General features: G+C 31.2%; 2 non-coding genes across 2 annotated transcripts; both read left to right on the top strand.

Annotated features, from left to right (window-relative positions):
- The first annotated feature begins 2,389 nt into the window (after positions 1–2,389).
- Positions 2,390–2,463, top strand: TRNAI-AAU (transfer RNA isoleucine (anticodon AAU)). The gene has a single exon. It is a non-coding gene; the product is annotated as a tRNA-Ile (tRNA).
- A 1,756-nt stretch (positions 2,464–4,219) lies between these two features.
- TRNAI-AAU (transfer RNA isoleucine (anticodon AAU)) lies at positions 4,220–4,293 on the top strand. The gene has a single exon. It is a non-coding gene; the product is annotated as a tRNA-Ile (tRNA).
- The last annotated feature ends 490 nt before the right edge of the window (positions 4,294–4,783 follow it).

The raw sequence follows: 4,783 nt of genomic DNA, 5'->3' as shown, positions 1-4,783 counted from the left end.
TGCAGGGAGGTCAAAATCCAACAACATCTGCAGTCCTTTTTCAGCCTCTGAATCAGATTTTTGCTCAGGTCCCTCAATTTTAGCCAGAAAATACCTGAAATCACAGAAAAATACACAAACTCGTAGTAAAGTCCAGAAAAGTGATTTTTTATTTAAAAACTAATAAAAACATAATAAAAACTAACTAAAATATACTAAAAACATACTAAAAACAATGCCAAAAAACGTATAAATTATCCGCTCATCACTAGCACATTAGGCATCAAAACCATGGGTATAAAGTTCGAACAATATGAAACGTTTTCTTCTATGCATTGTACCTTGATATTCCATGGGTCAAGTCAGCAAAAGCAAATGGGAAGTTCTATGGTATCTTAAGCAAATGGGAAGTTCTATCCATGTCGACGAGTGTTGATATGTTCCTTTTTATCCTTTATAAGTTTTTGTTCCAAGAAAGAAATTGAATTGCGTATAAAACCTTAACAACGATATGATGGATGTTTTTAAAACATATTTCTACCAAACAATATGTATATGGAGCAAATTATAGCACCTGTTATAGTACTACATAATTGTCCTCTTATGAAAAAAGTTTGCCGGAACATGAAAGCGAAATTGATGGAAGCTCTATCCCTAATCCTCGAAAGTACATGTATTTGACAAGTTCTTTACCTTAGTAAAAAGAGCAAAACTTCTTACAAAATTTACTTAGATTAGTGTTTTGAAATTTATAATATTGTTTTTACCAACGTAACAATTACATCCCATACTTAATTTATTGCTAAGAGGGCCATAAATCAAAATCCAAATGAAAGTTAAGCTCTTGCCAATTTTTTTTAAATATCTCGATGCATTCATAGTGAAGCATAGATTATTAAACTTTCTAATCTTAATCTCTTTCATAAGTAGATTTCTTGTGGAATGATATGGAGGAGTTTGGATTTTACTATGTCATCAAATCAAGTAAGATATTTAGATTATTCCAATTTTATTAGTTAAATATATCACTCAAAAAAATGTTTTCTTACCTGTTGAGAGAGATAAATATTAAATAAAGACAAACAGAAAAGAAAACATAATGTTACTTTCTGTTAATCGTTTGTAAACATAGCATGCTTTAATGCATCAACCAACAACGCTAAGAAAAACAATAAAAAGATGACTTCAATTGTGGTTGAATTCAACCCCAAGTTTTAGATTATTCCAGTTTTATTAGCTAAATATATCACTGAAAAAATTGTTTTCTTTCCTGTTGAGAGAGATAAATATTAAATAAAGACAAACAGAAAAAGAAAACATAATGTTACTCTCTATTAATCGTTTATAAAATAGCATGCTTTAATGCATCAACCAACAACTTCAAGAAAGACAATAAAAAGATGACATCAATTGTGGTTGAATTCAACCCCAAGTTTTAGTTCCAATCATTCGTTCACTTTAGAACTCCACTTAAACAACCATTTTTTGACCATGCAAAGATTTTGCGCCATTCTTTCTAATCAAAATTTGGTCTTTACTCTAATGTCATAGTGAAAACAAAAGCTAATTATCCAATCCAAGGGGTGATATTGGTATTCTTTTTAGTACAAGATTTAGCACACAGTACCCTTACAACTTCAAATTTTAGATATTTTCGTACCAAAAAGCTATCATTATTGTTAAGTTAGTTGCCACAATCTTTTTCAACTGTAATAACAAAATTCTTGTCGAATTTCATTTTCTTCTTAACAACTTCATATTTGTGAACCATAACTATGCTATATTTGTTGTTTTGCTAGCACGTTAGGCATCAAAACCATGGGTATAAAGTTTGTAACAATATGAAACGTTTTCTTCTATGCATTGTAACTTGATATTCCAAGGGTCAAGTCGACAAAAACAAATGGGAAGTTCTTTGGTATCTTAAGCGTTGTTCACCATAACGTTCTCCTTTTACATTTTAACCTTGGCAAATGAGCTGGATATGCTATCACTTTTGAACATAATATGCAAAACTCTCAAATATAATACGAGGTGCGAAATTTATATCATATTCTTTAGTGCACACCAACTAAACAAAATTCCTTATATGTTCAAAGAATTTTTTTTTCTAATTTTCCTAATTTGCGTACTTTTATTTTCTCAAAAGAAAAGACATTGAATATATCGCTCTATTTTAAAATGATTGTTAATTATTTATATATTGATTCTAGCTATTTCTTGCGAATCAAGTAGGGCAAAATACACCTAATACTAGAATACTACCAACAGATATATAATGATATCACTAATGTGCTGTGATACACCCTGATGATTTATAGAAATAGAATATGAAAACTTTTATTAACACGGATTAACAGGGAAATTAAAAGTTTTATACATGTCGATAAACTAAGGAAAGAAATATGTAGGCCTATTAGCTCAGTTGGTTAGAGCGTTGTGCTAATAACGCGAAGGTCGCAGGTTCGAGACCTGCTTGGGCCATTAGAGTAAATATATTTTTTAAAGCCATGAATTTTCAAAGTATAAAAATAATGGCCTATCCATGTCGACGAGTGTTGATATGTTCCTTTTTGAAACATATTTCTACCAAACAATATGTATATAGAGCAAATATTAGCACTTGTTATGGTACTACATAATTGTCTTCCTATGAAAAAAGTTTGCCGGAACATGAAAGGGAAATTTATGGAAGCTCTATACCTAATACCCGAAAGTACATGTATTTGACAAGTTCTTTACCTTAGTAAAAAGTGCAAAACTTCTTACAAAATTTACTTAGATTAGTGTTTTGAATTTTATATTCTTTATTTTACCAACGTAATAATTACATCCGATACTTAATTTATTGCTAAGAGGGCCATAAATCAAAATCCAAATGAAAGTTAAGCTCTTGCCAATTTTTTTAAATATCTCGATGCATTCATAGTGAAGGATAGATTATTAAACTTTCTAATCTTAATCTCTTTCATAAGTAGATTTCATGTGGAATGATATGGAGCAGTTTGAATTTTACTATGTCATCAAATCAAGTAAGATTTTTAGATTATTCCAGTTTTATTAGTTAAATATATCACTCAAAAATTGTTTTCTTACCTGTTGAGAGAGATAAATATTAAATAAAGAGAAACAGAAAAAGAAAACATAATGTTACTCTCTGTTAATCGTTTATAAACATAGCATGCTATAATGCATCAACCAACAACGCCAAGAAAGACAATAAAAAGATGACTTCAATTGTGGTTGAATTCAACCCCAAGTTTTAATTCCGATCATTCGTTGACCTTAGAACTCCACTTAAACAACCATTTTTGACCATTCAAAGGTTTTGCGCCATTCTTTCTGATCAAAATTTGGTCTTTGCTCTAATGTCATAGAGAAAACAAAAGCTAATTATCCAATCTAAGGTGTGATATTGGTATTCTTTTTAGTACAAGATTTAGCACACATTACCTTTACAACTTCAAATTTTAGATATCTTCGTACCAAAAGCTATCATTATAGTTAAGTTAGTTGCCACAATCTTTTTCAACTGTAATAACAAAATTCTTGTCGAATTTTATTTTCTTCTTAACAACTTCATATTTGTGAACCATAACTATGCTATATTTGTTGTTTTGCTAGCACATTAGGCATCAAAACCATGGGTATAAAGTTCGAACAATATGAAACATTTTCTTCTATGCATTGTAACTTGATATTCTATGGGTCAAGCCGGCAAAACCAAATGGGAATTGAAGTTCTATGGTATCTTAAGCATTGTTCACCATAACGTTCTCCTTTTACATTTTAACATTGGCAAATGAGCTGGATATGCTATCACTTTTGAACATAATATGCAAAGCTCTCAAATATAATACGAAGTGCGAAATTTATATCATATTCTTTAGTGGACACCAACTAAACAAAATTTCTTATACGTTCAAAGAATTTTTTTTTCTAATTTTCCTAATTCGCGTACTTTTATTTTCTCACAAGCAAAGACATTGAATATATCGCTCTATTTTAAATTGATTTGTTAATTATTTATATATTAATTCTAGCTATTTCTTGCGAATCAAGTAGGGCAAAATACACCTAATACTGGAATACCACCAACAGAAATATAATGATATCACTAATGTGCTGTGGTACACCCTGATAATTTATTAAAATAGAATATGAAAACTTTGATTAACACGGATTAACAGGGAAATTAAAAGTTTTATAGATGCCGATAAACTAAGCAAAGAAATATGTAGGCCTATTAGCTCAGTTGGTTAGAGCGTCGTGCTAATAACGCGAAGGTCGCAGGTTCGAGACCTGCATGGGCCATTAGAGGAAATATGTTTTTTAAAGCCATGAATTTTCAGAGTATAAAAATAATGGCCTATTGATGAATCCATATTTGACGATATATTTTGGTTTGATTTGAGTGGATTTCATCACATAAACCCACGTTTATTCATGTAAATAGCATGCTTTTGTGTTTTCTCTCCAAAATGTGCCTAATTGCGAAAATATACTATTTTATGCCTATTTTAATCATGTTAGTCCCACTTTTATGCTATTCGGTGCCATGACATGATTGTTAAGTGATTTTAGGTCCTAGAGGCAAGTTTGGCAAGGCGAAAGTAGAACGAAGCATGAATAAAGTGAGAAAACATGAAGAAAACAAAGGAGAAGCACACATTGGAGTGTGCGTGCGCACAGCCACCTATGCGTACGCACAAGAGCCACAAAACCATGTGTGCGTACGCACGACATCCTGTGCGTACGCACAAGAAGAAAATCAGTATGTCTGCGTACGCACAGGTACCAGCGT

This window comes from Arachis hypogaea, chromosome 15, assembly GCF_003086295.3.
Source record: "Arachis hypogaea cultivar Tifrunner chromosome 15, arahy.Tifrunner.gnm2.J5K5, whole genome shotgun sequence".
NCBI lineage: Eukaryota > Viridiplantae > Streptophyta > Magnoliopsida > Fabales > Fabaceae > Arachis > Arachis hypogaea.
The sequence above is the reverse complement of the archived record's forward strand: the minus strand, read 5'-3'. Positions and strand labels throughout refer to the sequence as shown.